Below are 13,510 nucleotides of genomic sequence, written 5' to 3' on the forward strand. Positions count from 1 at the left end.
TGCCACTGGATGTCCGCCCATGTCCAAGATGACTTACTATAAATAGTAAGTACGCCCAAAGTTGCCTCAAAACCCCTCAGAAAGACCTGCAACTAAAACTATATAGGCCAAATGGCCTCTAAGCCCCTTTAATGTCTTGGTTAGCCTACAGGACCATGGGGAAATAGGCTAACAACAACATCATGTTATGAATGCTAAAAAGGGGACATTACAGTCCGCCCTTCCCAAAATTGCTTGTCCCCAAGCAATGGCCAAACAACAACCCAATCAATCCACCTGGATCCCAAATGTAGTCATGAACTATACTGCTATCAGTCAACATAGGCTCCTACAACAACCTCTGAAAATTAACCAAGAGGAATCCATAATCAAACTGGCGAATACAACTCACCCAAACTCCAAAGTCAGGAACCCATGAGAAACAAGTTTTCAAAATATCAGAACCCAAGTAGAGTAGATAACCCAAACTACCAACATAGTAAATACCATCACCACATCCCACTAGCTTATATAGAATGTACAATACAACTTTGCAACAATGGTGAATACTCCCGCATGAAACTGCACCAAATACAGAGAATCTACACACTTCACACCTACTGCAATCAGTACAACTCTATAAATCATTGGTCATTGTCTAATAACTATAACTCCCATGCATCGCTGATGGTGAATAGTCATCACATAATAAATAGAAAGAACTAGAACCCAAAAAAAATATGATGGCCATCAAGTCCTCAACACCTGGATCCAATGCAAACTGATGAACATACCTTGTAGTATAATGATGGTAAAAAGAACAAATACTAGTCAAGGACTCATCCTGCAGTCGTGATACGACCAACTGTGATTGATCATCAGCTAAGTTAGAGGATGATATAGCCAAGGGCACAAGATCAAAAACAACATCACTAGTCTTTGTGCCCCCCAAGTCAAACATACCACAATGCTCAACTGCAACGCCCAACTCAGCTAAACCTACCTCCAGTGGAAATGAACTAAATATGCCAATACTAGTGTCATGGACAGATATATCCTCATCTCCACTACCTCTATCAACCTCGATCATGGACATCCTCGAATCACCAGACACCACAGTCTGTGATTGTACAAAATCTGGTAAATATTGAAGTTGTTCTAACTCCATGGTCACCTCAGCTAAATGAAATTGTGACTCGTCGAAAGCCAACTGTGTACTCTCAAGAAACTCAGAAGTCACCTCAAGCTGCTAAGTAAGCTCACTCACCTCATCTTCCTTGACCAATAATGCGTCATATGCTATACTACCCCACTCTATAAGATAATCTCTGTCGGATGCCAACTGCATATAATTCTATCTCAGAATCCGAATAGCCTTTCATAAGGAGTGGATCTCTATCAAGGAAAGATAACTGCCTCCTTGCTCATCACTAGTAGGAGAATCCCATCCATAGACTGCTAAGAACTGACAAGCAACATCGAAATGCTTGCAAGCGATAGAAATGTCTCACTCACCAACTCTCAGCTGACTAGACACATGATTATGCCGACTGGTCAAAATCCTATACTCTATCCCTGGTACATTGTCCAAAGGAGTAACCTTAGAATATCTATCATCTATAATACTCAAATCCTAGGACGCTTCTATAAACTCTATCACATCTAAGAGATCATCAACCCATTCCAACAAGAATGGTCAACTGGATATATGAACAATGCCCACCACAGGTGTGAAAAAACTAATTCCAACATCAAACAAGCTGCTAGCATGGATGAGAACTACACCTGGCAAACTACTGATCAAGTCTATGATGGTGCAACAGATACTACTACCAAGGAATGATAGATATCTCTGGTCAAAATGATCCCAAGTACTAAGATAAGGATCCCAACATCTAATCCATGAACGGAAACCAGCTGGCAATTCAAGTAAACTTCTCACCTGAGTAATGTGAACAATACCAACTGACTTCACGCACCTGTCTACAATCTTTGAATCTGGAGTGTGAATGCTAGACATACTCATATCATCATCAACATGAGACCTGACTGTAAAAGAAAACTGAGTCCCTGCTATTCGTGCTAACTCCCAAACTAAACTCACCTCAAGACAAATCTCATCCACGTGTCTCTCAAAATCCTAGAGATCCAACTAGATACACACCAAGGAATTTTGAGTATCCTCTAGCTCATGAAAAAACCGGTCAACCTCCTTCTCCTCCTTCTTCACTGCATCTAAATAGATCCTTGCAAGATTAAGGATATGATTGTGATCTGAAAGTAGGTGTATGTAACTTAACTTCATTGCCTCCATGTCTTCCTTGATTTGTTGTAAGTCATCACAAAAAGAACCTATTGTGACTCCTTTCTGTCTCTCTTGCAATTGAATCATCCAAATGTGATTCTCAATCAATCCATGTATCCTATCATGATGAGATAAAGTCGTGACAATATTCTTGTCCCTTGTCTTCAGTTGGCTTGCCAAACCAAGTAAAGAGCTACTAGCCTCTATCTCATGTGAAGAAGCATCCAACTGTGCCTGTACTCATTTTTTGCAAAGTCCTGAATGCTCACTTTCTGATCAATTGTACTATCCTAAAAAATGACAGTATCCTCAACTATTGTAACTTCATCCAGCCCAACTGTACTGGAATCACTATCTGTGTCAATTGCACAATCTGGTGTGCCTGTGATATCACCTTCTGGCTCAACCTGCACAACGTCTATAACCCCTTCTACCTGTGAAGATGATGCAGATAAACCATTACCTGAAGATGTGCTAATGTCTCCCTATATTGAATCAGCATGTCTCTTAAACTCCTTATACAAGTTTCTTCTTGTCATAGGGAAGGTATGATCCTTACGCCTATCAAAATGTTCAATCAGTCTCTCCTTAAACTCCACATATGAGGTAATGTGTGCATGACCCATAGTGACCATACCATGATGCCACCACTCGTGTGCTAACCCATCCAAGTGAATTTCTGCATACTTAATATCTTCTTCCTCAGGCATAGGGTTCATTTGAAAGTATGTGTCAAGCCTTTGAACCCAAGCTCTTGCTGTAGACTTCCTCGAGCCATCATAATATGGTAACTGAAGTTTCCCTACTTTCTTTCATAGCTCATAGCTCTGGTTCCTATCATGTCCACATGGCATATGCTTCATCCGCACATCTATATACTCCCTAAAGGTAATTGCAGTAGTAATGTTTGGACCTCCGACTTCCCAATCTCTCCTCAGTTGGTCCTATATATCAGTGATCTGGGGCTCTGGTACGGGCTGCTCTGGAGCTCTAAGAGGAAATGTGGGAATAATGGGCTTCGAACTCACTATCCTAGTTTGCTGGGGTGCATGACCAAATATGTTCCCAACTTGTTCACTTCCATTATGTGTCCCATCTTGATTATTACAACTTTGGTTATTACCATTCTGATTATTTCCTCCACCCACATTAGCATTCAACCCCATTTAACGAGCCATCATCTGCATCATAAGCTCCAATCTCTGACTCTGTTCTTGTGCTCTCTGCTCTGCTGATCGCTATCCCTGTGCTAAGGTGTCTACTAACTATAAGAATCTTTGCTTTCCCTGATTTTGACCGGCATTCATTTTGTCAAAAAAATTTCTCTCCATCTGGCTAATCCGAATTCCTAATAAGACCTCCACAAGATGGCAGGAAACTGCTCTGATACCACTGTAATAACCTCAATAGGTTATAACTTCTTCAAACACCAAAAATCTTTATACTTCAGTTGTTTGACATTTCTTCAAACACTTTGCAAGCAAGCTCTGATACCACTGTAATGACCCTCCTCAAATTTTCCCTCAAAAATGTTGATGAAAGCTCAAGAAATTTCATCAAACAATTCACATGCAAGGGACGCATGACTGATATAGTATTTCAGCTAGCTTCAAATGACTTTTTCTTCAATTTGCATCAATGAGAATCTTGTGCTAGAAGACTACAATGGACTACACAATGACCTAACATGAGTGTGCTACTAATTTTGACAATATTCAGTGCATATATATGATCTAAGCATGAGAAATGTACATCTACAGCCAATTGGCATTTTTACAAACACTTGGTGTGCAAACTAACTAGCTAATAAATAATGATATTAAATTGCTTAACTGACACCAGCAACTATTATCTTCTTAATTTGCAATGAAATTTCTAATACAATGCTCATGAAATATGGCCAAGACTTTTGGCATTTACATGGATTACAAAATGATAATGCTGGTATAATGTACACTTACAGCTGAAACTTATAACACCCTTAAAAAACAATACTAATAAAGGAACCTGGTTGTAGATGGCTATAATAATCTTCTTCAATGCTACCCCTTCTGATTTTCTTTTTTTGAACTGCTTTTTCAGACTACTTTTTTCGGACTGCTTTTTCAGTTCCACTTTTTCGAACTGCTTTTTCGGCCTGCTTTTTCGGTTCCTCTTTTTTTGGATTGCTTTTTCGTATCAACTTTTTCAAACTGCTACCGTTTTGAATCTCAAGATCATATCTTTCAATGGCGTCAAGATTTCCAGCTTGAAGGGATTTCGTCCTTCAAACTATTGAGACATAATCTTCAGAAAATTTTCCAATTTCTTTGATATTTCCAAGCCTGCCTAAAAGAAGCTCTTCCATTTTTTTTATAGTGTTCTCACAAGGGCTCAATCCTTCATTTTCTCAATGTGGGATAAAACATCACTCCCTTTTATGTAACTTATTTCTCCAATGTGTTATAAAATAAAGGGGACTCTTTTAATTTAAATATTTTCCACAAACTATAGTCTATGCATTAATAAAGTTAAATATTTAAATTTAACTTTATAAAATAGTTTTATCAATGCATAAAAAATCTTATCAATGATAAACAAGTAATCTTGTCAATTTTAAAAAATTACCATCGACATACCGTTGCCACTAGATGTCTGCCCATGTCCAAGATGACTTACTATAAGTAGTAAGTACGCCCAAAGTTGCCTCAAAACCCCTCAGAAAGACCTGCAACTGAAACTATATAGACCAAATAGCGTCTAAGCCCCTTTAATGTCCTGGTTAGCCTACAGGACCATGGGGAAATAGGCTAATCACAACATCATGCTATGAATGCTAAAAAGGGGACATCACAAAAACATCAAAATAAGGTTATGGAAAAACCACTATGAATAATCATAATATAACTTCCAAGAAATTTGCACTACCTTTTAAGGTGAGTAAGACTATGTATTTGAAAGAATTATACACACACACACACACACACAGATATATATATATATATATATATATATATATATATATATATATATATATATATATATATATATATATATATATATTGTGGAAACAAAAATGTATGATAGAGGGTGAACACACAAGAAACCTTGATATATTTAATAGCATGAAACTAAAATTAAATTCTAACAAACATCTTTCAAATCTATAATGAACAATCAAGTTCTTCTTGCAACACTTCTGAAGAAAAATGGTTATTTTCGAAAATCTAGTTAATCACACATTATTGCAGCCTTATGGAATGACAAATATTAAAGTAAAAATGATTTAAAAGTTGATCTACAAAAGCATATATTATCTTGCAAAAGCCACAAAAATAATAATTTAAGCTTGTGTTACTTCTTTGCAAATCTTACCTTCCAAACTATGAATCTTTAGCTAAAACTAAAATTGTTGCTTCAATCAACCATAGAGTCACAAATTCATTGTATGATATAATAACATGTTTTAACCTATTTATACATGGTTCCCACTACTCTCCTAAAAATCTACACTCAAGTCTATTAGTTCTCCAATTCTTTTTCCAAATATTTTACTGCTTTCATATAGTTTCCGAGATGGGACCAATTGGATTCCTACTCCTCACAAATTATGGATCAACTTAGAATAAACAATTATCCCCAAAGCATTAATCTTATAGACATGTTGATAGGTAGAAGTTCTCTTTTTACATAATATCTACGGAAAAAAATATAATCTGTAATCATATATTTTAAGGTCATTAACCCCTCATTCAATCTAACAGATGACAATGATCCCTAAAGCATTCATCTCATAGACATTTCAACACAATCATCTTAAAAACATGTCAGCTAATAGAAGGGATTTTTTCATCACATTTACTAAACAAAAGCTTTAAAATTAATAATAATTTGCAATTATATTTTTTAACATCGTTAAACCCTCATTTATTCTAACATAACATATATGAGCATGTTGAACTATAAAAGATACCATAATTCAACATCAATGAACTCCAGTCAAACCATTAGAAAGAACTCCCTTAGTACAATAAATATTGACCAATAATTCAAACAACACCTAATAGAACAAAAGTCCACATAACAACATAGGACAATTAACATCACCCATAATAAAAAAACACACAACACACATAGAATAGAAAATGAAAAAGAAATCTTTCAAAAATTGAAGTATTCAAACCACATGGTCCGATATGGAAAGAAGTAGGCTAAACTTAATGAAATCTACTGCTCCTGGTCAAACTATTGAGAAAGTAAGCTCCTAGTTAGTTGAATGCCTTGGAGTTACATACTTAGCAAGGTATGCCAATAAAAGTGAGTAGTAATAGCATCTTACACTTACATTAATCAAAGAAGACAAGAGAATTTAATCACTGCAAACAACCTTAAAAAACACTAACAAAACAAATGATGCTTAAAAATATAGAAATACTTAATTCAACATTAAAATGCTCTTCCTAAAAAGTATCCTTATGATACTTCAATTCTTTTTAAATAATTAATTTGTATCCATAAAAACCTCAAAAAGTACACATAAGAACACCCACTCAAACAAGAAATATGAAAATCTCCAATAAGAGAGTAAGAACTCAGATTCCACCTCTATTTTTCTCAACAAATAACTGCACAAAAAACCATGGAAATGGAATGGAGACACCAAAAAAAAAAAGAAGAGTTGGATATGTGTATGAGTCATTATTGCTTGCTTCTAATAAATTTTGAAGGAAAATAATTACAACTCTAAATTTGGAAACTACAACTACATCTTCATAAAATAAAGCTAAAACTACTAATGTATTTCACAAACCAAACTTCTAGAAGTTTAGGGCTAAATAAAAACTACCTAAAGCTTCTTAGATATCTCATAAATTTTTTGGAGCAATGACTTCTCAACAAAGGAGATTTTCAGTGCTAAAAATAGAAAAACACGTAGTGCTACCACACACTCTAATATTATTTAATCTGCTACTCACTAATCAACTTCTTTAAGAATAATATTATTCTTCTATTTTCTATTTATATCCACCAATCCTTTCCACAAAAAATTATAATTCAAAATTACATGTACCATAAATAAATGCATGACATTTGGGGCTATACTACAAAGAGAAATCTTGGGATTACATTCTCCAAAAAATCTGATTATTTTTACTTATTAGAAATTGTTGATATGTAGGTGGTGTTAGTTTATTGAGAAATAAAAAAAAATTAATTTGAAATTCCAATACTCCCTCTTTGTCTCAATACAAAAAATAAGATCACTATTGATCCAAATCAATTGCATTGATATTCCTTCTTAAGTGCTCAAAACTAGCTATATCCAAGAGCTTAGTGAATATGTCCACTAGATACTAGTAATACTTATAATAAATCATTTTCATTTCACCATTTTTTACCAACTCCCTAATGAAATGATACATTATTTTAATGTGTTTTATTCTTCCATGAAATATTTGATTTTTTGTGTAAGTTATTGAGGAAGTATTATCGTAATAAATTGTATTTGCATCCTCTTATTCTTCCTTTAAACATGAAAAGCTCCTTTTCAACCAAATAGATTGACATTCTACTACATTTAATATTATATATTTAGCCCCTACTCTAGATTGAGCAATAATTATGTTCTTCTTAGATACCCATGAAATTGCACTTGAACCCATATGAAATACATAACCAAAAGTGGTCTTTCTATCATCCAAACTTCAGCCCGATCACTATTTATGTACTTGAAACCAACATAAAATAATTTTCAAAAGTAAAAAAAATACCAAATCCTTAAGTACCATTAACATAAATTTGGATCCTACTTCCTTCTTTTAAATGGGAATATTTTGGAGTTTCTATAAATCTAAAAATTGGACTTAGTACTTACACAGGAGGAGCTGTTGTCAAATACAATAGACTTACAACCCAACTTTTGTACAATGTTGGATTCAAACTATTGTTACAATCTTCTTTAATCATATTCAAACCTATGGCTATTGGTGCTTGGGATATTTTACTATTTTTCATTTTAAAATCTCTCCAAGATTTGACTTGCTCACTTTCTTGAGAGATAAAAATACCATCATGCATTTATTTTACTTTTATTCCTAGAAATATTTTAAGAGACCCAAATCTATTATCTCAAATTTAATTTTTATAGCCTCTTTCAAATAAACAATGGGGAAATGATCATTCCCAATAAAAATTAAATCATCTACATACAAGACAATAAATAAATTTTTTTCCATCAACTACCTTAATGTAAACTGTAGTATTACCATCACTTTTGCTAAAATTATTTCTCATCAAATATGAGTATATCCTTCTACACCATGCTCATGGAGCTTGTTTCAACCAATAAAGATCTATTTTCAGCCTTTATACCTTGTGTTCTTCATCCAAAACTTCATAACTAGCTAGATGCTCCACATCAACCTCTTCTTTCAATAATTCATTCAAGAAGGCGGACTTCACATCCATCTGAAACAACTTCCATTTGTGTTGGGCTATAATTTTTATGACATCATGTACAGTTTCTATTCTTACAATAGGGGCATGTCTCATCATAGTCTCTACCAAATTGTTGTTTGCACCCTTTCACCACCAATATTTCCTTATGCCTATCTATTTTTCCTTTAGCATTGCACTTGGGGTTATAGACCCAGTTTACTCCAATAACTTGCTTCTTGGGTTGTAAATTAGTTAGCTCCCATGTTTCATTTCTCTCTATTATATCTATTTCCTCATCCATGGCCTTACACAATATTTCTTCTTTCATAGTTTCTTCAAAATAAATTAAATCATTGTGATAAAATAATTTAAAATTTACACTTTCATCAAAATCTTCTTCATACCTTTCATCTTGGTATATTTCTATTAAGATATTGATCTTTTTTGGTAGTAATGAAGTGAGAGTAGGGTATTAATTTTCACTATTGTTTCTACTATTTTATCTACATTGTAAACTAATCTCAAGCTATCAAGAGTTGTAAAGAATTAATTCTTTGGCTATTTGTGGTTTCTTTATAGTTTGTCTATTTCATTTTGGAGCTACTCCTAGCTATCTGAAGCTATTTATATATGTTGTTCCTTCATCATGTTGATCAACAACTTCTTCTTCTTCATTTATTATGAAGATTTTACTTGAATCTCTTGACAATTTATCCATCAAGCCATCGCATGAATCATTCTTAATTAGGTACACATCTCTTAAAATATCAATCTTCTTGGTGACTGAGTTATACAATTTGTATCACATTGATTTTGAACTATAAGTAGGGTAAACCCACAATAGTGGGTTACACTTTCTGGGAGGAAGAAATTCATCTAAAATTACAAACTACAAATTTTCAATTTACTAGTTTTGATAGAAATTTTTTATAGTTTTTTTTATGGAAACTATTTAGTTTCTATTCAAACTAACAAATACTAGTTTCTATCAAAATTATTATTTCCACATAGTTTTGATTAGAACTACATTACTAGTTTGATCAAAACTTTCAATGTAGTTCTGATCGAAAATACCAAGCCCAATTGAGGTTTGTTAACCCCAGTCTCAAGGTTACTAGTTTTGATAAAAAATAGTAAATAAAGTTTCAACCAAAACTAACAAAAACCGAAATGTAGAGAATTTCTTGTGACCCACATGTCATTTTTGATATTAGGGCTATAGAGAGAGATTTTTTATCAAAAGTGTATCATAGAGAGGGGAATTTGAAATAATTGAACGTCAAAAAAGTATGATTTTCCCCTTTTTTTACCCTTTTTAAACGATTTTAGTTTAATTTTATATGTTTTTAATGTCATTTTATATGTTTTATGTTTCATTTTATATGTTTTTAGTTTTATTTTATATATGTTTTTTTATGTATGTATACATATGAGGTATATTTATGTATATATATCATTTATATATACATATATATACCATGTGTATACATGAATATATGTATACATACATATTGTGGCTATACACATAAATATTTGTTTTTAATGTACACACATGGACTTGTAATATGTTAAAATTTAAGTTCACATATATACATGTTTATGTGTGTTTAACTCTTTAGCTTACCCTTAATTTCAATGAGCTAACTCTAACATTAGTTCCAATAGGTTAGGTCATAATATTAACCCTAATATAAACTTCAACTCAAGGTTTTCACACTAATCTTAAGTCTAATTAAACTTTGGCTAAAACCTAATCTAAAAATAAAATATAACGACAACCCCAGCGCTAAATTTCTTGTAACACAATGCTAACCCTCATGTAAATTTAATCCTAATCTTAAGTCTAAACATTATATATTTACCCTAAAATTGACCTTGATTCTAACCATAACTGTAAAATCTAAATCTTAGTTCCATAATCCTACAAGTGTTTAATCTTAGTCATGTAGGCTATACCATAACCATAATTATATAACTATTTAAATGTAACTTCAGCATGACCCTAAACACAAACCTTTAAACCTAAAGCTATATCATTTTAACCATTTTTATTCTTAAACCTATCCATGATGTGAAGACTAACTATAACATTTTATAGCATGATTCTCACTTCTTAACCCTAAAAAATCCTAATATAAATCCTAATGAAATATTTAATCTAAAATTACACTAACCCTAAATATTTAATCCTAAAGATCCGTAAACATTATATTAGCCCTAACATTGATCATGATTCTAACAATATAGCTCTAGATCCAAATCACATTGTCCTAACTCTAAGTCTACCCATGTAAATATAATCATAACATAAACCTTAATCCTAATACTAAACCCTACCCCTAATTATATTATCTTACTCAACATTTAAGAATATATCCTAAACCTAATCACAATTCTACTCATAATGCTAACGTAAGTTTCACACTAATATTTAACACTAATGGTCTGACTATATCAACACAATTATAGCACTAACTCTAACTCTAAAACCATAATAGCTTACTCAACATAGAACACCATATCTGAACACACAATCCTAATCCTAGCCCTATATATTTTTCTACCCCTAACTTAATGAAGATTTATCATGATTAAACCCTAATACCGACCCTAGACTCAATCTTAATACTAAAACCTAACCCTAAAATCAACCCTAGGACCATAATATATACCATAATCATGATATAACATTAACATTGAATGCCAACCCTAATCAAATTAATTTGTGCACTATGAGGCACGTGCAACAATAACATTATGTACTACTAATTTTATATCTCCAAACCTAACTATAACCTTAATAATAAGTCTTAACCTAGCCCTAATGTTTTAGCATTAAGCCTAACCCTAAAATTAACTCTAAACCAAGCCATGATCGTGAAAATATACCTATTAAATTACATAGTTCAAATCTAGTTCTATATTTAACCTAGTTATGTGTCAGGTAGTCCAACCATGATATCTACTCTTTGCCCAGACTTAATTGAAATAATTTAATGAAGTTGTCACACACACAATGTACACATTACATGTTATGTTCATTTAAAGTTTACAAAATTCTATGTACATGTACATGTTTGTCTCTAGTTTCTTATATATCATCAAGTATAATAAATTTCAAGTTTATTAAATGCCATATTTTAATTCAAGATGTACAAAACACACATGCAGCATTGTACTTGTTATGTTCATTTCATGCCTACATGTATTATATGTTTAATTTAATGTTTACAAAATCCTTGTCTCTTAAATGTCATTGTACTTCATAAATTTGAAATTTATTTAAAATATCATATTTTTATTTTTATTTGAGGTTTACACATTATATACACATGCATTATACATACAATTATCTTCACATGGTAGAATGGCAACCTCCTCCCCCAGAGCATTAACTTCCTATGCCCCCTAAGAAACAACCTCCTATTCCCCCCCAAGTAGAAACCTCCAAGTTCCCCCAACCCCCCCCCCCCCCCCCCCTCATGAGAAACATTCTCCTATCCCCCATGACCAGAAGCAACCTCCTATCCCCCCTAAGTAGTATAGTAGCAGCCTATCCCATCCAACATAGTCTATGACCACTCTAGCCAAGAGATTCAGAGACTTCACAAATCCTTCTCTAGTGGCATATTCTCTACTGTGTATAGTAGTACATGTCATAGAATTTTACGAAGCCTCGCATATATTACAGATGAGATTCATTGTGTTGCTCCATATTCTACATGTACTATATAGATTGTCCTTGATAGTAAGAGATGAGAGGTCTCTTCAAGTCTTTCATTGTAGTAGGTATAGGTCTTAGTGCCCAAAGAAACACTCAAGAGGGAATGTTTCCTTCATTATGTTTCACTAAATTATGTGAAGGGGTATTCTCCCCTTTAGTGTATAGATCCACCTATGGATGCACTTATATACCCACACTTCCTTACTACTCATGGTTGTGATCCAAATAACAACCAAATTCCACTTTATTTCACATGAAAGCTTTATGCTGAGGTTCGCTTAGGTAGCATGGTGAACTACATTGGTTTACAATGACATTTAGGATAGGAGCATGGTAGACTAGTTGATAAGTAGTGAGTTCATCAACTATTGACACATAGGTTGACTGTCGAAGAGAGGGCACCTCTTATTTCCCCTATATTAGATCTATCAGCCAATGAGGCCATGCGTATCACCTAGTCATGGAAGGTGATCTGGGAATTTGGAGAGATTTCCATAGCTATTAGATCCATTTTAAGGGATGAGGTTGGCTAGTATTTGATGTCTCATTTGTATTCTAGGTCATCATCTAGTGCTTCATCTTCAGGAGATTTGTACAGTGTAGGAGGCATACCTTCACTAACTAGCTTAGAGGGTTTCACTAGAGTGTTGGCATGAGATACTATGACTAGTCTTGCTAAGAATCTACTATATTCATATAGATTCATATCAAATAATTTTGGCATGCCCATATCAGATGATTGATAGCATGTCTATGGTGGTATTGGGACACATCCTTAGCCACATTCCTTTCATCAATCAGGCAGTGGTCATGGCGGTAGTACAGATCATGATCCACCTAGTAACCACTCTTTTGCTACAAAGGGACATAAACATACTATTAAACACCCTTGAGCCAGTGTATGACATTGTCAGAGTTTAGTTCTGGGCCTTGATGATGTTGACTTCAGCTTGTCAACCACAAGATAGATGGACTTGTTGACATGTGATGATTCTACTTCTATGCCATCTCATCTAGTCAGTCCACTTAGCTCATCATAATTAGGACATGTGCTAGCCATCTATCATGCTAGCATAGATGTAGCG

This window comes from Cupressus sempervirens, chromosome 7 (assembly GCF_028749045.1).
Source record: "Cupressus sempervirens isolate cs-2001-9-10 chromosome 7, ASM2874904v1, whole genome shotgun sequence".
Taxonomy (NCBI): domain Eukaryota; kingdom Viridiplantae; phylum Streptophyta; class Pinopsida; order Cupressales; family Cupressaceae; genus Cupressus; species Cupressus sempervirens.